This window comes from Sus scrofa, chromosome 7 (genome assembly GCF_054392235.1).
Source record: "Sus scrofa isolate SSC_HxYL_T2T_F1_AM1 chromosome 7, Sscrofa_HxYL_maternal_Yorkshire_Landrace_v2.0, whole genome shotgun sequence".
Lineage (NCBI taxonomy): Eukaryota > Metazoa > Chordata > Mammalia > Artiodactyla > Suidae > Sus > Sus scrofa.
Window position 1 is genome coordinate 38,340,459 of NC_139389.1, and position 21,521 is coordinate 38,361,979.

General features: G+C 48.5%; 1 protein-coding gene across 3 annotated transcripts in view; it reads left to right on the top strand.

Annotated features, from left to right (window-relative positions):
* The window catches only part of ZBTB9 (zinc finger and BTB domain containing 9), a 40,230-nt gene extending 19,256 nt beyond the window's left edge, over window positions 1-20,974 (top strand). Inside the window, exons 2-4 of one of the 3 annotated variants that reach the window (XM_084967946.1) lie at window positions 1,801-1,959; window positions 10,937-11,094; window positions 19,454-20,974. The gene's annotated coding sequence lies outside the window, so the exon portion shown is untranslated. Of the gene's footprint in view, window positions 1-1,800; window positions 3,859-10,936; window positions 11,095-19,453 lie in introns of those variants that run through there. The other 2 variants (XM_084967947.1, XM_003128343.5) reach the window with 2 other exon arrangements.
* The last annotated feature ends 547 nt before the right edge of the window (window positions 20,975-21,521 follow it).

The window sequence follows — 21,521 nt, forward strand, 5'->3', positions numbered from 1 at the left end:
CTCCTTATGAATTATGTCATCTGTGATTATGTAGAGATCCTCTTCATTTCCTTTCTTTTCTTTCTTTTTCTTTTAGTTATGGCGTGAAGCATCTTGATGTGTGAAAGCACCAAGTCCTAACCACTGGGCCACCAGGGAGCTCCCTCCTCTTCATTTCTTTCTCTTTTTCTTTTTTTACTTTTTAGGGCTACACTTGCAGCACATGGAAGTTCCCAGTCTAAGGGTTGATCAGATCTGTAGCCACCAGCCTATGCCACGCCCATGCCAACGCCAGATCTGAGCCGTGTCTGCGACCTTCACCCCACAGTTCATGGCAACACCAGATCCTTAACCCACTGAGCGGGCTAGGGATTGAACCTGAGTCCTCATGAATACTAGCTGGGTTTGTTATCACTGAGCCAAGATGGGAACTCCCCTATCTCTATTCTTTTAGTAAATATATTTTCTATTTTAACATGCATACTTGACAGCCAAAAGATGGTTAATTTCAGAACTGGGGCCTCTGATGGCTACTGCACTGACCACCGTCCTCCCATCCGGTGTGTTAGTATGTCCAACATTCGAGTCTTATTTTATATCTTCCATACTGATGTTATTCTTATTGCCCTGAACAGTCAACACCTGTTTAAATGTCCTCAGTCTTTATTTGTGTACTTCTCTCTTGCATTTCACTGCTCGGTTTCCTTATCCTGAAATAGGTACCTTAGGAATCTTTCTGTAAGTGATAAATTCTGAGATTTTCTTTGAATAGAAATGACTTTATTTCACCTTTTTAAAAAATTAACTTGCTTTATGTTTTAAAAATCCATAATTTAGGAGTTCCCTTCGTGACTCAGTGGTTAACGAATCCAACTAGGAACCATAAGTTTTCGGGTTTGATCCCTGGCCTCGCTCAGTGAGTTAAAGATCCCACGTTGCTCTGGCTGCGGTGTAGGCCGGCAGCTGTAGCTCTGATTAGACCCCTAGCCTGGGAACCTCCATATGCCATGGATGCAGCTCTAGAAAAGGCAAAAAAAGATTTTTAAAAAATCTATAATTTAGATGTCTTGATATGCCAAAGTTAAATATTTGTGTCTGTACTTTTTCTTTTGCAGCCGCACCTGTGGCATATGGAGGTTCCTAGGCTAGGGGTCAAATTGGAGCTGTAGCTGCCAGCCTACTCCACAGCCACAGCAGCACCATATCTGAGCTTCGTCTATGACCTACACCATAGCTCACGGCAATGCCAGATCCTTAACCCACTGAGTGAGGCCAGGGATGGAACCCACATCCTCATGGATACTAGTTGAGTTTATAACCTGCTGAGCCACAATGGGAACTCCTGCCCTTTCTAATCTTGATTGGTACTCAGTTTGTTTGTTTGTTTTGGTGTTTTGTTTTGGCCCATGTAACGTGGACGTTCCCTGGCCCAGAGATCGAACTCGAGCCGTAACAGTGACAATGCCTGATCCTTAACCTGCTGCACCACAAGAGAACTTGAAAGGTCCCTTTTTCATGACACTGATTAGCTGAATAGGCATGGCTGGTGGTCTTATGGGATAGTCCGCCTTCTGGGTCTGATTGCTTCCATGTGGGTGTATTTAGCAGGTTTCTGTTTCCTCTAGATTCCTTTAAACGGTAAGTCAGAGCCAAAGGCTTGATGAGACTGAAGTCCAGCATTATTGGCCAGATCATATCACAAGGGATGCAGTGTTCAGATCAGAAGACAATGCTCTCTTACTTATCCACCTGTTATGTAAGAATTCTTGTACAAAAGTTATACATGCTAAGATTGTGTCTTTTGTTAATACTTTGTTTCAGATTGTTTCTGGACAGAACTTCTGTGAGGCTGGTCCCAGTGAGGCTACAACAAAGGGGAAACTGGGAGGAGTGGTGGAAACACATGGAGGAGATGGTGGCCTATACCTGTAACCTGTAACTAGCATGAGCTGTGACCACCTGGAATATGCGTCTGCATAGGTAGGAGAATTTTTCTAGGATGTAAATCTAAAGAGTAATGTTGCTGGGCTGGAGGGAATTGCATCTCCAACCTCGAGGAGGTTGTGATACCAGATACCAGATTACTGTGGCATACCAGATTACTGTGTGATACCAGATTACTCTCCAATTAACGCGTTTACACCTGTGTGATACCAGATTACTCTCCAATTAACGCATTTACACCTCCGCCAGCAACATGGAGATGTTTCTTTTCCCCAATGCATGGGATTTTCAGATTTTTAAGAAACTTTTGCTGAAATCATTGTGTGAAATAATATCTCATTGTGGTTTTTTAAAAGTTATTGCACACATCATGACATTTTGCCCCTAAATTCTAGACTATTCATCTTATGAAAATAAGGACATTTCCTACTTAAGCGCAGTATCACTATCACTAATAAAAGAATAATTCCTGGGAGTTCCCTGGTGGCCCAGTGGTTAAGGATCCAGTGTTGTTACTGCTGTGGTGTGGTTTCGATCTGTGGCCTGGGAACTTCTACATGTCACAGGCGTGGCGAAAAACACACAAAACAACCAAAAAACCCTCATATGATGATACGTCGCAAGTCCAGGTGAAAATAAAATCTCATTGAAACCAATATATAGAGGGCAAGAATGACCCATCAGTCCATGCTACATGTAAAAACAAACAAATGAACCAAAAAACCCACTACAGTGACATGCTTAAACCATTAAACCCTGGCAAGAATCACACAAGGGAATAATACTAAAAACTCTCTACAGGAAGTACCCTGGTGGCCTAGAGGGTTGGGGATCCAGTGTTGTCACTGCTGTGGCTCGGGTCACTGCTGAGGCTCAGGATCAGTCCCTGGCCTGGAAACCTCTACATGCTACAAGCACCGCCAAAATAAAACCTCTCTCCCCTGCGCCAGGCACTTTGCTCATGTTATCTTTAACCTTCATAACAACTGCAGTGAAGGTGATATTCCCACTTTACAGATAGAAATTGTAACAGGATCATTAATTTATAGCTAATTGGGGAACCCCAGTTAAAACCCAGGTCTGGATGATTGTGAAGTTCATGCTCTTTCAAATTCACCCCATTATCCTTCAAAACTGTTATTAGAGGAGTTCCCATAGTGGCTCCGCGGCTGACAAACCCAACTAGGATCCATTAGGATGCTGGTTTGATCCCTAGCCTCGCTGTGAGCTGTGGTGAAGGTTGCAGACTCCGCTTGGATCCCACGTGGCTGTGGCTGTGGCTGTGGCTGTGGCTGTGGCTGTGGTGTAGACTGGCAGCTGTAGCTCCAATTCAACCCCCAGCCTGGGAACTTCCATATGCGGCCCTAAAAAACCAAATCAAAACAAAAAACTGTTATTAGATAAAATATCATCATTTACACTGTGTGTGGGTTTTTTCCCAGTTTCAATTTTCTTTTTTCCTTTTTGTCTTTTTAGGGCCACACCCTTGGCATATGAAGGTTCCCAGGCTACAACTGGAATTGGAGCTACAGCTGCTGGCCTACAACAGCCACAGCAACACTGGATCCCTGACCCACTGATCTAGGCCAGGGATCGAACCCATATCCTCATGGATACTAGCCACATTCGTTACCATTGAGCCATGATGGGAACTCCCCCAGTTTCGGTTTTAATTCAGGCCAGTTACCCCCATGGATCATAAAAATGTGTTAAATAATTAATGAAAAAGAGTGCGTAAAACTACAAAAGGATTGAATTTTAAGTAGAGACATTTTAGTTTTTCATTTTCTTTCATTTTTCCAATTTGGGATTTTTGTTTATGTATAAAAAATACAATTAACAAGAAGTTTACAAGAAGTTTTTTATGTATAAAAAATACAATTAACAAGAAACCCGTAGAGATCAAAAAATCTAATAAAAATGTATGGGAACTGAGCATTTTATTTATTTATTTAGTTTTTGGTTTTTTTTTTTGTCTTTTGTCTTTTGTTGTTGTTGTTGTTGCTATTTCTTGGGCCGCTCCCGCGGCATATGGAGGTTCCCAGGCTAGGGGTTGAATCGGAGCTGTAGCCACCGGCCTACACCAGAGCCACAGCAACGCGGGATCCGAGCCACGTCTGCAACCTACACCACAGCTCACGGCAACGCCGGATCGTTAACCCACTGAGCAAGGCCAGGGACCAAACCCGCAACCTCATGGTTCCTAGTCGGATTCGTTAACCACTGCGCCACGACGGGAACTCCTGGAGCTGAGCATTTTAAATCCAACAAAGCTAACAAGTGTAAATTGAATTCCTTCATAAGGAGTTTGGAAGCGTAGCCTTAACATAAACAATTTTACATCAACAAACCAGGAAGCATTAAAGCCAGTTGGTGGACAATACATTTTAATAGTCAATCCTTTGCTGTCCAGGCCCAGACAGGCTGATGGGATGTGCCCACTGGGAATGCCCTGGTCTGGGCTGATCCCTCTCCCCTGTCAGGCTCCTCAAAGCTCACCTTCCAGGGCTGAGCCTGGGATGTTTAGGGATTGACAACTGTTTTTTTCTGTTGTTGTTGTTAGCTTTGAGTTTTCTGCTGTTGTTGCTTTGTTGGGTTTTCTGCTGTTTTGTTTTTGGCTGTGCCTGTGGCACGAGGAAGTTTCCAGGTCTGGGATGGAACCTGTGCCCCAGTTGCAATCTGTGCCACACCCAACTGCAGTAACACTGGATCCTTAATCTGCTGTGCCACAAGAAAACTTCCTTGCCAACTGCTTTAAATATTATCAATATGGAGTTCCTGTTGCGGCTCAGCAGGTTAAGAACCTGACATCTCTGTAAGGATATGATCCCTGGCCTGGCTCAGTGGGTCAAGGATCCAATGCTGCCACAAGCTGTGGCATATGTCACAGATGCAGCTTGGATATGGTTTTGCTGTGGCTGTGGTGTAGGCCTCAACTGCAGCTCCAATTCGATCCCTGGCCTGGAAACTTTCATATGCCACAGGTGTGACTATAAAAATAAAAAAATAATAGGAGTTCCTGTCGTGGCACAGTGGAAACAAATCTGATTAGGAACCATGAGGTTGTGGGTTCCATCTCTGGCCTCGCTCAGTGGGTTAAGGATCTGGCGTTGCCCTGAGCTGTGGTGTGGGTCACAGACGTGGCTCGAATCCTGCATTGCTCCATATGTGGCATAGGCTGGCAGCTGCAGCTCCGATTTGACCCCTAGCCTGGGAACCTCCATATGCCACAGGTGTGACTCTAAAAGGCAAAATAATAATAATAATAATAATAATGATAAATAAATAAATATTATTAAAATAAATTGCACATAGTATTATTTGGAGTTAGGGGATCTGATTTTCATAAGGTAGATTCAGTTCACTATTTAAAATATAAGGTATGAGTTTACTTAGGGTATAGGTCTGGCTCTCTTGATTTAATCAACATTCCACCAAAAGTTGGTGCTTGTCATTTGATTATAAATGCCTAATCAGAGTTCCCTGGTGGCCTAGTGGTTAAGGATCCAATGTTTTCACTGCCATGGCCTGGAAATTTCTGTGTGACATGGGTATAGCAACAACAAGAAAATTTAATACCTAATCTTCATATCTTATATTTGGCTGTAGGTTACATTTTATTATATGAACTTTAAAATATTTAATGCTATTAAATAATTAACTAAATAATTAATCATTAACATCGCACATGCATCCAAAGAAATGCAAAGGTGATTTTAACATATTTATCAAAAGTAGGTGATGCAGATAATTGGAGTCACTGGGAGATTAACTCGTTCCAACTAATTGGTTGGATTTGCATCTTGGCTGTGAGTTTATTTTTGCCAGACTCTGAGAAATTGCCTATATTAGTCCTTGTCTAATAGGGGTCTTAGGGGTGAAAATGTCTTGTGGTTTCTTTGCCCTTTTCTGAATCACAGGGCATTAGGGATTAGTGTCCATCTATGCATAGGTATACTCCCTGTAGTAAACAAGGCCTGTGGGGATGTTACTCCCTGGAGCCCTTAAGCTACAAATGTTAATCAATAGCCACATCAGGAGTTCTCATCATGGCGCAGCAGAAATGAATCCGACTAGGAACCATGAGGTTGCGGGTGCGATCCCTGGCCTCGCTCAGCAGGTTAAGGATCCCGAGTTGCTGTGAACTGTGGTGTAGGTCACAGAAATGGCTCAGATCTGGCCAGAAGCTGTAGCTCCAATTAGGCCCCTAAACCAGGAATCTCCATATGCCGCGGGTGCGGCCCTAAAAAAAAAAGACAAAATCCAAAAAAAAAAAAAAAAAAACCATATCAAAGAATGCATTGAAGTCCAAACTCCTACACTGACTACATGAGTCATTACTCTGCCTCACTAGGGCAGTGGATTGGGGCCTGCTTTCCTCATGTCCCAAGTTATCTTTAAGTCCTCCATTATATTTGAGAAATTGCAGGAATAATTTGAGGGCCAGGGTGAAGGGACTTCTTCCACAGAGAATCTGTTTTGCTTCTCCCAGGATCCTGGGTGCATGCATCGTCAGTGCCGAGTCCCCCAAAGTCAAGGGTTAGGACCCGGGGTAACCCAGGCAGACAGAACCAGGAGTGGCAGCCCACTCCACTCTCCTCCTGGCTGACTGGGGGAGGGTGTCTCCTGTTTGACCTCCCACAGGGCAGGACAGTTCCCGTCACTAGTCATCTCAAGAGCCCTCAGAAGAAAAGTTCCACCCTCCCCTGGTGGGCAACAGTCCTGGGGGTCGGGGGCGGGGGAAAATGGGGGAGCAGCCTCTGGGCTCCTCCCTCCTGGGCACCCTTGACCTCAGAGTAAAGCTGTCACATCTACTTGGTTCTTTAGAGGATGTTTTCAATGCTTATCCAGCTTATTTAGTGGTTTTCAGCAGGAGGGTTGCTGGAGAGTTATCTAGCTATTTCCGGAAAAAGAAGTCCTGTTGTTTTAATTTGCATTTCTTTGATTCGTGATTAATCCAGCATCCCTTCTCACACTGGTAACAGTTCAAGTCTCCTCTTCTGTGAAATGCCCTTTTTTCTCATGGCCTCCTGTCTTTCTCTGGTTGATTTGCACATTTTCCTTAAATATTCTAGGTATTAATTCTGTGCTCATTTGCTATAATACCTTTCCCTTGTCAGTTACACATCCAGTCATTACCTTGAAGGTGTCCTTTACTAAACAGACATCCTTGATTTTTTTTCCTTTTTGGCCACACCTGCAGCAGGTGGAAATTCCCAGGTCAGGAATCAAACCCCGTGCCATAGCAGCAATCGGAGCCACAGCAGTGTCAACGCCAGATCCTTAACCCACTGTGCCACCAGGGAACTCCTGAAATCCTTGATTGTGATGTGGGCAGACTTAACGTGCTGTTCTCCCCTAGCAGGTGTGCAGTGTGTCGGCCTTGTCCTTCACCGCTCTTATTCAGACCAAGCCAGTTCTTCCAGCCCCATTTGACCTGCCCAAAGTAGGGGGCACTGGCCTCCCCCTGTCGTTCATCAAGCTTGATTTCCACAGGCTACGTCTGCAGTGCCGGTGGCCTTGCCACATCGCTGCTTCCTTTATCAGCTTCCCATAGAACCCCCACGTCCTCATATGGGTTCCTGTTAAACCAGGTAACCCCTCACCCTGTGCTTATGAAGTTAAGTTTTAGACTTTAGGGCAGAATACAGATCTCTATTATTTTTCATCCTGATTCAGCCCACCGTTCCAGACTGCTAAGTTATTTTTGGACTCTGATTCTGTCATCCAGTGCTTTGGCTGTCCCAGTTTTTTGCCACCTGAAACTTTGATAAATATGTCATCCATCCCCATGTCCAGGAAGCTGGTAGGAATGTGGGACATGAGAGGCCTCAGGCCAGAGGCCTAGACCATGTGTCTGGAGTTCTCTTTCAGGCAAGTATTGATTAATTAATGATAACATTCCACCAAGACTTATTAAGGAGCATCTAAAAGCCGGAGCCTGGGCGTTCCATCATGGCCCAGCGGAAACAAATCTGACTAGTATACATGAGGATACAGGTTCAATCCCTGGCCTCCCTCAGTGGGGTAAGGATCCGGCATTACAGTGACCTGTGGTGTAGGTCACAGATGTGGCTCTGATCCCACATTGCTGTGACTGCGGCATAGGCCAGGGGCTACAGCTATGATTCAACCCCTAGCCTGATAGGCTGTGAGTGTGGCCCTAAAAAGACAAAAAAGTGAAAAATGAGTAAAAGCCAGAGCCTGGCCTGTGCTGGGAATACAAAGGTGGCAAATGAAATACTTTCTCCACTCTCAGAGGGTTCACATTCTAGTGGAGAAGACAGATGCAGTTAACCATGATATAAATTATAACACACTTGTTCAGTGCTTTGGGGTTTTTGTGGCCACGCCTGTGGCATATGGAAGTTCCTGGGCCAGGGGTTGAACCCCAGTCACAGCAGTGCCCAGAGCAATGCTGGATTCTTAACCGGCTAGGCCACCAGGGAGCTTCAATGCTTTTGTTTTTACAAAGAACTCCCTCTGGGACTCTCTCTTTTGAGCCCTGGAATAAATTTATTTAACTACAAACCAGCCCAACTTTCCCAAAGTATCCTTAAGGCTATTAGGAAATGAGTCAGGAGTTCCCATCATGGCGCAACAGAAATGAATCCAACAAGGAACCATGAAGTTTCAGTTTCAATCCCTGGCCTTGATCAGTGGGTTAAGGATCCAGCATTGCCGTGAGCTGTGGTGTAGGTCACAGACGCGGCTCGGATCCCGCATTGATGTGGCTGTGGGTGTGGCTGTGGTGTAGGCCAGCAGCTGTAGCTCTGATTAGACCCTTAGCCTGGGAACCTCCATGTGCCGAGAGTGCAGCCCTAAAAAGCAAAAAAAAAAAAAAAAAAAAAAAAGGAAATGAGTCAGACACTCTGCTGAAATGCAGGTGCCCTGTGTCCACAGCACTAGTAGAAGAATTTGTTTTTAAATTATTATTATTATTATTATTATTGTTATTATTATTTCTTTTTAGGGCTGCACCCATGGCATATGGAAGTTCCCAGGCTAGGGGTCTAATCAGAGCTTCAGCTGCCAACCTACACCACAGCCACAGCAACGCCAAATCCGAGCCACATCTGTGACCTAAGCCGCTGGATACTTAACCCAACCCACTTATTGAGGCCAGGGATGGAACCCACATCCTCATGGATAACTAGTCAGGTTCTTAACACACTGAACCACAGTGGGAGCTCCCGAGTAGAAGTATTTCTAATAGGACAGAGATCAGTTTGGCCTGTATGTTCCATGGAGTACATGCAGTGCCTCTTTATATCATGGTCTGTGCACATAGGTTGGAAGAATTTCTAGACTTATAGTGAGGTGAAGAGAGAGAGGAGTTCATTGAGATAAGAGAAGCTGCAAGCACAGCGGGATGACTTCCTGTTAATCAGGGAGAGCCGACCCTGGGCTCCTGGTCATGTATGTTTTTATAGCCCAGGGAGAGGAGAGGTCTCAGAATACACCTGCTGACCTGCTGATTGGTTGGGGAAGGAAGGGCCTCAGGATACACTTGCTGATTGGTTGGGGGTGTATAAGGCTCCTCTGGGGGGCTGGGTGAGGTGTGGGCCACATGCCTTTCCTAGTTGGGGGCGGGGAGGAGTAGGGCAGGTTGCTCAAGGTGGGGGTGGATCACAGTGAGGCGGGTGGGGTGACGATAAGGGTCTGGTCATTCTTGTCTTGGCCAGAGGCTTTGGGTTCCATCTCCTGGAAGGAGCCTTGAAGTCCCACACTTTATAGCTGCTTATCATAATTCACTGCCAGGTGTATCCGTGGCCCATCCTCACAGTCTGAGGCACGTTCTCACTCTGCTGGGATGTAACCAGCTGAAGACGACCTGCAGTCCTCACTGTTTAGCTGAGAGGGCATCTACCCGTCTGGCCAGCAACTCAGGGGAGCCTGGCAGCCCTTTTCAGGGTCCATCCCAGCCCCTCTACTGCTGGGAGGTGGTAACATAGTGTTTCCCCAGCTGGGGGTCCTGGCCCATTAATGAATTAGAAAATCCACTCAGCAGGTCCTTTTTTTTTTTTTTTTTTTTTTTTGTCTCTTGTTTTTTTTAAGGCCACACCCACAGCATAAGGAGGTTCCCAGGTTAGGGGTCAAATCAGGCTGGCCACAGCCGCAATAACACAGGATCTGAGCTGTGTCTGCAACCTACACCACAGCTCACACCAACGCTGGATCCTAACCCACTGAGCAAGGACAGGGATCGAACCCACATCTTCATGGATACTAGTCAGGTTCTTTAACCACTGAGCTACGACAGGAACTCCAGCAAGTCCTTTTAAATAAAATAGAATGGAATGAATATACTAGAAAGAGTTGGAGAGTACTGTGGTAAGGGTTCATGTTATTTTATGAAACTTTTCTTTCGATTAAATATTATCCATGTGCTCTGGGTCAGGATGTAAAATATATCTCCTCTTGTGGGTCTCAGTCAAAAAAGTTTGAAAGCTACTGGCATAGTGATTAATTAAATCAACTGAGTTCAGCGATGTGCCTTTGGACAGGTTATTCAACCTAAGAAAATTTCCTTATCATTGATAAAACAAGATTGTGGAGTTCCTGTTGTGGCTCATTGGTAACGAACCCAATTAATATCCATGAGGACGTGGGTTCAATCCCTGGCCTCACTCAGTGGGATAGGATTTAGCATTGCCGTGAGCCATGGTGTAGGTTGCAGGCAGTGCTCAGATCTGGCATTGCTGTGGCTGTGACATAGGCCAGCAGCTGCGGCTCAATTCGACCCCTAGACTGGGAACTTCCATATGCCACAGGAGCATAAAAAGTTTAAAAAAGGAAAAAAAAAATATATATATATATATACATATATATATGGTCATACCTATCTCCTTGCGTTGTTGTGAGGCTTAAATGACATAATAAGTGCAAATTCCTCAGTTCAGGACCCAGACTGTAATGTGTTCAGGAGATGCTTTGAAGGTAGGTGCACATGGCCTTGTTCCTCTCATTCCCAGTGCGGTTAATTTCACTTCCTACTTTCTATTTTAAGCAGTTTGGGAAGCAAGTCTGCGGCTTTCTAGCAATCCTGGATTTTACGGATATTGGCTCTCTCATCTCAGAGGGTTTCAAGGCCCATGAACCTGCTCCTCCTGTGGCTCCTGCAGTTTGGGGAGGATCCTCGCCCAACTCACCTGCCTCTTGGATTACGGGGTAGGAGTAGAGTTTTGTTTTTAAAAGTAGGCTGTCTCCTTCCTTTTCCTCTGTGGGAACAAGCCTCCCCCCACCCCAACTTGTCCTCCCAGTTCTCTCCCCTCTGGGGTCTGGAGGCGTCTCATGCTCCTCCTTGCAACCTGCTCCTTGGCTAGGGGCCCAGGTGCACTCAGCCTGCTGCCTGGAGATGCTCGAGCACCTGCCCGTTTGAGCTTGGGGGCCACCAGGCTGTAACCCCCTCTCCAGTCAGCCCAAGGGCCGCGATGGGCAGATTTTGGACCCATCTGGCTCAGGAGCAGGTCCCTGGTTGGCCCCAGTGGCCATGAGAAAAGAAGGGCAGCCTCACTGTTCCATCCTTGCTCCATCAAGGGCAAGGGTACCAGGCTAAGTGTCTGCCTCTGGTTTCAGAAAGCTCAGTTTAATTCCACACCCCCCCCAAATTCTGTATTAAGCAGCAGGCGAGGTGGGTGGGGAGACCTCTAAGCAGTTTCTAACAGTGGAAATTACCTATCTTAATAATAAAATTTAAAGTCAAATATGTAAGAGTTCATAAAGTAAGGACCAGGGGTTCTTGCTGTGGTGCTACTGGATCACCGCCTCTCTGGAGCACTGGGACACATGTTCAATCTGAGCCCGAGCACAGTGAGTTAAGGATCTAACATTGCCATATGCCCTGGGGTGGCCCAAAAAAATTAAAAAAATAAATAAAAAATAGGAGTTCCCACTGTGGTGCAGTGGAAACAAATCCGACAAGGAACCATGAGGTTGCCGGTTTGATCCCTGGCTTTGCTTAGTGGGTTAAGGATCTGGTGCTGCCGTGAGCTGTGCTGTAGGTCCCAGACGCGGCTCAGATCTGTCGTTACATAGGCCGGAAGCTGTGGCATAGGCTGGCAGCTGCAGCTCCATTTGACCCCTAACCTGGGAACCTCCATATACCACGGGTGTGGCCCTAGAAAAGGCAACCCCCCCTAAAAAAAGTAAGGAACAGAATCAAGATCAAAGAAATCTGAGGGATGAAGCAAGGTTTGCTTTTAAAAAAGACTATTCCTGGAGTTCCCATCGTGGCTCAGTGGTTAACGAATCCGACTAGGAACCATGAGGTTGCCGGTTCAGTCCCTGGCCTTGCTCAGTGGGTTAAGGATCTGGCATTGCCGTGAGCTGTGGTGTAGGTCACAGACACAGCTCGGATACTGCATTGCTGTGGCTGTGGTGCAGGCTGGTGCCAGCATCTCCAGTTAAACCCCTAGCCTGGGAACCTCCATATGCTGAGGGTGCGACCCTAGAAAAGGCAAAAAGACAAAAAAAGAAAAAGAAAAAAAGAAGACCATTCCCATTTCGAGGGTTTTCCTCTTAAATTGTCTATGCAACAAGAACCGTCCTGGTTTTTATTTTCAGATTACGTATGTGTCAAGAGGGTCGCAGGATATGGGAGCATCGTTTCCTGGCCACATTGAATGCAGGGTTACACCCAGAAACCTAGGGTTTTAAAGGCCACTGCATTTCTGAAGACAGGTCCCTGAGTGACTGTGGGACCTTCTCCTCTTCTCACAGCTGGCCAGTAAGCATTGCTGAGAAAAACCTTTGCAATTGGCACACTAGACGGCAGTGAAATGGGTACTTCTCAAGTATCCCAGAGTTAAACACCTTTTTCAGCAATCCTATTAGAAGCAGGCTTTAATCTTTAAAATGGCCACTTGATTAAATAGAAACTATTTTCCTACAATCTTTGTTTAGCCAAAAAAAGTTATAAATGTTTTTAAAATTTTTATTTATTTATTTTTTTGGCCAAGTCCATGGTATACAGAAGTTCCCAGACCGCTCGAACCCATGCCACAGCAGTGACCCAAGGTGCTGCAGTGACAACACTGGATCCTTAACTGCTAGGCTGTGAGGGAACTCCGTAAGTTTTTTTTTTTTTTTTAGTCTGTGCTTTACAAACCATTTGGACTTTGTGTGTCATAACAGTTACATTCTAAGAGTTCCCTTGTGGCACAATGGGTTAAGGATCTGGTGTTGTCACTGCAGCAGTTTTCACTGCTGCTGTGGCTCAGGTTTTATCCCTGGCCTGGGAACTTCACCTGCCACTGGCATGGCCAAAAAACAATGACAACAACAATAACAAAAAAGAAGTACATCTGAGCTATGGGAGCCCTGGAGGAGGTGGAGGGGCTTGTGCTGGGGTTGGGGGTGACACCCTGTCAGCACCCCCATAGCATTTCTTCAGCTAGGATTGGCTGAGACAGAACGGGAAACTGGGAGGAGGGATGACTTGAAGGAAACCCTCCAATGTGGCACTGCTCAGTCTGGAAATAAGGACAAGAAGGGAAAGAGCTGGGAGGTGGCCAGTAATTCGTGCGGTGACAGTGGAGGCCAATGAGGCAAACCCTTGGAGGGAGGGCTGCATACAGGCCACCCTTAGTCCCTCCCCCGAGGGACACACACACACACACACACACACACACACACACACACACACACACACACACACACGTGCTGTGCAGGGCACAGAGCTCACACAACAGCTCCTGCAGGGACTGGTGGCAGGGACTGTGGTCCTCCTGGACGTCACATGAACTGCTCAGAGCAGAGTGCTCTCCCGGGGAAGGCAGGTGATTCTCCCTGCCTTTCTCTTCCAGTTCATTCCATCAGCATTAAACAGGACGCTGGCTGAGTCCTGTGTCTCAGAGCCACCCTCCTAGGCCAAAGATAGATGCTAAATGAGTAAAAGAGAGACCCACCTTACTTAGGGGTGTGCCTTGGAAAACTTTTTTTTTTTTTTTTTTTTTTTTTGCTTTTTAGGGCCTCACCTGCAGCATATGGAGGTTCCCAGGCTAGGGGTCGAATCAGAGCTGTAGCCGCTGGCCTACACCAGAGCCACAGCAGTACAGAATCTCAGCCACATCTGCAACCTACACCACAGCTCACAGCAATGCCGGATCCTTAGCCTACTGAGCAAGGCCAGGGATGGAACCTGTGTCCTCATGGATTCCAGTCAGTTTCATTAACCACTGAGCCACGATGGAAAACCTTTCATTGTTGTCAACGAAGACTTGAAATACACCCTCCCTCAGCAGCCATCTTCCTCCAGCTGCCATGCCTGCCAAGGACTTATTTCATCCTGGCGTCACCATCTCTGTCTGAGCATCCACATCCAGCCCACTCCGGCCAAGGCCCCTTCCCAAGTCCAGTTTTTCATTCAAGGTTGAGCTCACCTGAAGCTACCACTCCCCAGAGCCCACCCCTGGCTGTGTCCCTGTCTGGAGATGCCACGTGGAATGGCCCAGGGTGGGCTTTGGCCAGCCAAGATCTGGGCACTGGCCTCAATGTCAAGCCTGGTGCCGGCTCCCAGCTCCTGTGGGAAATGCCGCCTGTGTCTCCTGGAAGCTGGGGAGGTGGGTTTAGCATTGGGAGGACACATGTCCTGTGGTTGCAGGAGGACAGGAGGCGGGTTTGGGGATAGCTCCCTGGGAAACCAAGGCGGCCACTTCCGGCACACCTTTGGGGCTCGGCCTTGGTAAGTCTGTTCTCTCTACCTCCCGCCCACCTGTCTTGGCGTGCTGGCCTCCGCCCCCAGTCAAGCTCATGCAGCTTCCAGGCAGTGAGAGACCCGACGCCCACGGCCCTGGCTGATTCCAGAAAGGCGTGTGGGGCTCATCCTACATAAGAGTCGGTATAACAGGCAAGAGTGAGTCAGTCTTACCCTCTTGCTCTACGCATGCTTGCCGTCTGCGCTCCCTCTGCCCCCGTTCTCTCCAGAACCCGCTCATGTGCTTTACCCACCCCCCCACTGACGAAACCTGCAGGGAGTGGTTTTTTTTTTTTTTTTTTTTTTTGGTCTTTTTTGTCTTTTTGCCATTTCTAGGGCCACTTCCACGGCATATGGAGGTTCCCAGGCTAGGGGTCTAATCGGAGATGTAGCCGCCAGCCTATACCACAGCCACAGCAATGCGGGATCCGAGCCGCGTCTGCAACCTACACCACAGCTCACGGCAACGCCGGATTCTTAACCCACTGAGCAAGGCCAGGGATCGAACCGGCAACTTCATGATTCCTAGTCAGATTCCTTAACCACTGAGCCATGATGGGAACTCCCAGTGAGTGGGTTGAATGGTGCCCCACAGAAGAGAAATCCCCATCTTAACCCTAGAACCCACGAGTGTTAACTCATTTGGCAAAAAGTTGTGTGCAGATGTAACTAAGGATCTTGAGATGGTCCTGGATTTTCAGGTGATCCCGAAATCCAATGGCAAGGGACCCAAGAAATACAGATGGAAGGAACAGAGGGCTTTGTAAAGACGGAGGCAGAGGGTGGAGTTTGACAGCCACAGACTGAGGAACCGCTGCAGCCACCAGGTGCTGGAGGAGGCAGAGTGTTAGCCCCTGGAGCTTTTAGAAGCAGCCCAGCCCTGCTGGGACCTGCAGTCTGGACAGCTGGCCTCCAGAATTGTGAGAATAAAATTCCTGCAGTTTTAAGCCACCAGCTGGTGGTAATATGCTATGGCAGCCCCAGGGGACTCATACCACCCAGGTGCAAACCCAGCATCTTAGTCCAAGTGTGGCCCCAACCCACCTGGTGAGGGCCCTTGGAAGTGAGCATCCACCCTTCAGACCCTCTCTCCACCCTGCTCTCCTGGTGCCACAGGACAAGTTCACGGTCTTCTGTGCCAATCCCTCACTTCCTCCTGACTTCTAAGTAGTGGACTCCCCCCCCCCCAACCTTCATGTATCCCCCTGGAGAGAGCACCGTCCATGGCTCTAAGCCACCTGCATCCAATACCAGTACATTCACCTCTGCAGGGACTGGCACAAAGTTGGGCTGAAAAACTACTGGAGAGAGAGTCGTTTCATGTAAATCACCTTTTCTTTTCTTTTTCTTTTTTTTTTTTTTTTGTTGTTGTTGTTGTTGCTATTTCTTGGGCCGCTCCCGCGGCATATGGAGGTTCCCAGGCTAGGGGTTGAATCGGAGCTGTAGCCACCGGCCTACGCCAGAGCCACAGCAATGCGGGATCCGAGCCGCGTCTGCAACCTACACCACAGCTCACGGCAACGCCGGATCGTTAACCCACTGAGCAAGGGCAGGGACCGAACCCGCAACCTCATGGTTCCTAGTCGGATTCGTTAACCACTGCACCACGACGGGAACTCCTCTTTTTCTTTTTTAATTTTAAAGAGCTGCTCACTCTCAGAGTTCCCGTCATGGCTCAGCAATCAACGAACGCAACAAGGAACCATGAGGTTGCTGGTTCTATCCCTGGCCTCACTCAGCGGGTTAAGGATCTGATGTTGCTGTGAGCTGTGGTGTAGGTCGCAGATGAGGCTCGGATCGGCTGTGGTGTAGGCCAGCGTCTTCAGCTCTGATTCGACCCCTAGCCTGGGAACCTCCATATGCCGAGGGTGCAGCCCCCAAAAAGCAAAAAAAAATAAAGAAAAGAGCTGCTCACTCTCAGAATTGTACCGCACTTTTGTGACTCTGATAATAAATGTCTCCTTTTATTGATGTATTTAGCCTTACCACAGCATGAGGAAGTTCCTGGGCCAGGGATTAGATCTGAGCTGCAGTTACAACCAACCTAAGGCTGCAGCTGCAGCAGTGCAGGATCCTTAACCCATGGTGCCAGGCCAGAGGTCGAACCTGAGTCCTTATGGATACTACTCGGGTTCCTTACCCCTGAGCCACAGCAGGAACTCAAGAGCACTTTTAGATAAACTGAAGCCAAAGTTTCAGTTTATCTCAAGCCCTGGAGCTCAAGCCCTGGAGGTTTGGTGTGACTGAGTACCAATCCTTGGGATCTGAGGTGGGGCCCCAGTCCCAGGATCCACCGAGCACATCCTGATGTCCTCTGAGGGCCATGCTCCTGCTCATGCTCTTCTGTGGTTTTTCCGTAGAAGGAATTTGATCAGAGGACTCTGCCCTCTGACGATGAAGGCTTCTAAGAGGTTTCTCTCTAGGTCAGACATTGGCAAAGAATGGCCTATAGGCCAGATCTGGCTGGTGGCCCATTTTCCTTGTAGTTTTGTTTCTAGGTTGGGGGGGGGGTGGTGTTGGAGAGTGGGCTATCACTGTACCTGCACCGTGTGAAAGTTCTCAGGCCAGGGATTGACCCACACCACAGTTGCAGCCTGCACCACAGCTGCCACAATACCAGATCCTTAACCCCCTGTGCCACCAGGGAACTTCCTGGTGGCCCGTTTTGGACAGGAAGTCTTCCTGGAACACAGCCGCGCTTGTTCATGCTCCGACAGCAGCGCTAAGTAGCTACAGAGATGTGTGACCCTCAAAGCCAGCCACACATCCTTTCTGGCCCTTTACCGAGCTTGCTGGCCCCTGCTCTGGAACAGACAGGCTACAGGGAGGGCTGTCCCTCCTCCGTCAGTCTGTACGTCTGTTTCCACATTGGCTCCGGGACTGAGTATGCTGTGGCTTTTCTGTTTTCCCACTCATCACACTCACGGGGTCTGAAGGCGGCGGATTCTACTGTGTTAATGAAGGTCTCCATGGTTACTCACAACCTTCCCCCTCCTCCCTCCTGGGTGCTGCCTCTCCCCAGACTGGAGTCTTTGGTGACTAATAAGTTAATAATGTCGGTAAGGTCTCCCCACACCTGCGATCCCAGGTGTCCCTCCTGGGGAGGAGGGAAACTCTTCTTTTTTTTTTTTCTTTTTAGGGCTGCACCCGTAGCATATGGAGGTTCCCAGGCTAGGGGTCGAATTGGAGCTGTAGCCACCGGCCTACGCCAGAGCCACAGCAACGCGGGATTGTTAACCCACTGAGCAAGGCCAGGGATAGAACCCGCAACCTCACGGTTCTTAGTCAGATTCGTTAACCACTGTGCCACGACAGGAACTCCAGTAGTCTTGTTCTTAACCCGCTGAGCCACAACAGGAACTCCACTTCTGGCATTCTTCAGGCTTCTTCACAATGGAAACACTCTGATGGGTGACGCTGTGGAGCCGAGCCCTGAAGGCTATTCCCCAAGATACACACTAAGGACAGTTTTTCTCTACTGTGGACTGTTTGACCAGCAATAACAGCAGCCTCCTGGAGTTCCCACTGAGGAGGCAGAGTTTAAAGATCTGACTTTGTGGGGTCGCTGCTGTGACACAGGTTTGATCCCTGGCCTGGGTACTTCTCTATGCCTAGGGTGTGGCCATAAACATTTATTTATTTATTTATTTTTACAGCTGTACTTGGGGCATATGGCAGTTCCCAGGCTAGGGGTCCCATTGGGACTGCAGCTGCTGGCTTGCGCCACAGCCACAACCACAGAGCAGCAATTGCGACCTACGCTGCAGCTTGTGGAAAGACTGGATCTTTTTTTTTTTTTACAGTTAGGAAGTGGGGGACCAGGAGGCACTCTGTTCTGCAGAACAAAGGTGCCTAGGCTTTAGCCCACAAGACTTTTGTTAAGGAAGGTGATAAGATTAGTGGGGAAGGTGACGAGATTAGTATTAGTGGGATTAAGGAAGGTGACAAGATTAGTGGGCAAGACTGGATCCTTAACCCACCATTCAAGGCCAGGGATCAAACCCTTGTCCTCACGGACACCTCCTCAGGTCCTTAACACACTCAGTCACAACAAAGAACTCCAAAAAATATTTTTTTAAAAGTGGCCTCCAGGAGTTCCCATTGTGGCTCAGGGGTAATGAACCTGACTAGTACCCGTGAGGACGCCGGTTCCATCCCTGGCCTCGCTCAGTAGGTTAAGGATCTGGCTTTGCAGCACCTGCAGCTTAGGTCTCAATTGTGGCTTGGATCCAATCTCTGGCCCAGGAACTGCACATAACACCGTGTGGCCAACAAAAAAAATTGGCCTCCTGAGAAAAGACCTCCGAACTCCTTGCAGGTGCACAGCTTCCCCTGTGCTCGCTGGGGAAGCTTCTGCCCTGGGCCCTGAGAGTGGATGTGCAGTGGGTGGTGGGCTCTGCTGTTCCCCCCCTCACCCCCCAGGCTCTCGTGCTCTGACTCCTCCCCGGTGAGCCGGGCACCAGGCCTACAGGTTTCATCATGTTCACACTCACAGGCCTTCTCTCTGCAGGGGACAGTCACAGCCCAGGACTCACAGACCTTCTCATGCCCGCTGCAGGTGTGGGGTTTCCATGTGCCAGGAGTGCCCTGACGCATGGGAAGGCGTGCCGGTTTCTTGTGCTTGCTTACCCTCCGGATCTCAGACTCCTGCCTGCAGAAGTCCTGGGGAAGTCCTCCTCCAGGAAGTCCTCCAGGTGGGCTGCAGGCCATGAGGGCAGCCTCTGCACAGATGCTCTGACAAGCAGCAGGCTGGGACATCCCCCCAGGCCATACTGTGAGCCCTGTGCTCGAAGGGTCCTTTCTTCTGAGGCCTTTTGTGGTCTCTTGATTCAGGAGATTCTCCAAAATTTGATCTCTGGAGCCCAGCCTTTGAGAGATGTCCCAGTGCCTCCCCAACACGGAGTGACCTCAGAGACGTCCTGCTGACACCACCTTCCTGGTTCTGCTGTCACCAGCTGACAGGTAACACGACAGGCCATGATGCCCATTCTGAGCAAAAACCAATCTGAGCCGAATCGAGTGACCAAGTACAGCAGGGAGAGAGTGACAGCATCCAGCACTCATCTCACGCCCCTTAAGAACAATGTTACCGCCCAGGGTGCTTGGGCTCCTTAATCAATAGAAACTGATGAGAAGCCGGATGGGAAAATTCAGGCAAGGCTTTGATGGAGCCCCTGTGGCAGCGGACGGGAGCAGAAACAAAGAACAGTTTCCCTTGCTCGCTCCCTGAGGTGAGGCCAGCTGCTTTCTACATGGGTGAGGGTAGGAGCTGGTCCTAGGGTCTGGCGGGAGGGGGACTTAGTTGGTCTGCCCACCCCTTTGGTGGTGCTGTGGGGGGGGGCATGGGTAGTACCTGCTTCAGCTTCCTTCATGCAGCTTTTGTTCTGGGCTCTGCAGAAGCAACAGTTTGGTTTTTAGATTTTTTGTATCTTCTTGCCCATAATTTGCCCCAACTATGCATGTCTGAAGTTACTTTTAGTCCCGTATAGGTTCTTTGTATTTTGTTGCTCCAGAAGATGTTTGTCCAAGTGCAAACTCTGCAGCCACTGCTGCAAAGGGTCCCTGGTCCCAGGTCCCAGCCCAGATTTTGGTAAGGTCAGGAATGGGGCCAAAACGGAAACGGCCAACAGCCAGCAGACAAAGAGCGTACTGGTGATGCAGGAAGAAGGAGAGGGAGGAAAGAGGGGATGGAGAGGGAGGTCAGTGGGAAAGGGGCGAGAAAACAAAACAGGTAAAGGCAATGGCTGAGGGCCAAAGGTCCTTGGCACCTTCCCCCGATGCAGGCTGACCAGGCCTCCTGGCTTTCCTCTACAGAGGGTGTTCACTTTAGGGTCACGAGTGGCAGAGGCTGAGAGTTCCCTTCGTGGCGCAGTGGAAATGACTAGTAACCATGAGGTTGCAGGTTTGATCCCTGGCCTTGCTCACTGGGTCAGGGATCCGGTGTTTCCCTGAGCTGTGGTGTGGGTTGCAGATGTGGCTCGATTCTGGCTTTGCCATGGCTGTGGCGAAGGCCAGCAGCTGTAGTTCTGATTAGACCCCTAGCCTGGGAACCTCCATATGTTGCAGGTGTGGCCCTGAAAAAAAAAAAAAGAAGGAGTTCCCGTTGTGGCGCAGTGGTTAACGAATCCGACTAGGAACCATGAGGTTGCGGGTTTGATCCCTGCCCTTGCTCAGTGGGTTAACGATCTAGCGCTGCCGTGAGCTGTGGTGTAGGCCACAGACGCAGCTCAGATCCCACGTTGCTGTGGCTCTGGTGTAGGCCAGCGCCTACAGCTCCAATTAAACCCCTAGCCTGGGAACCTCCATATGCCACGGGAGTGGCCCTAGAAAAGACAAAAAAAAAAAAAAAAAAAATTAAAAAATCTGGAGTTCCGGTCACAGTGCAGTGGAAACAAATCCAACTAAGAACTATAGGTTGCAGGCTTGATCCCTAGCCTCACCCAGTAGGTTCAGGATCTGGCATTGCTGTGCGCTTCGGTGTAGGTTGCAGATGTGGCTGGGATCTGGCATTGCTGCGCCTGTGATGCAGGCCAGCAGCTGCAGTTTCAATTTGACCCCTGGCCTGGAAACTTCCGTATGCTGCAAGTGTGGTCCTAAAAAACAAAAAATAAACCCCAAAAAAGTTTTCTTTCAGAAATTTTCATTATGGGAGTTCTCCCTGTGGCACAGTGGGTTAAGAATCTAACTAGAGCAGCTTGAGCTGCTGTGGAGGTAAGGGTTTGATCCCAGTTCCAAAGCAGTGGGCTAAAGGATCTGGCGTTAAACCAACTGTGGCTTAGGTTGCAGCTGCAGCTTGGATTCAATTCCTGGCAGATGTCACAGCCTGTTGCCATGGCTGTGGCCTAGAACTCAGCTGCAGCTCCAATGCAACCCTTGGCCCAGAAACTTCCATATGCCACAG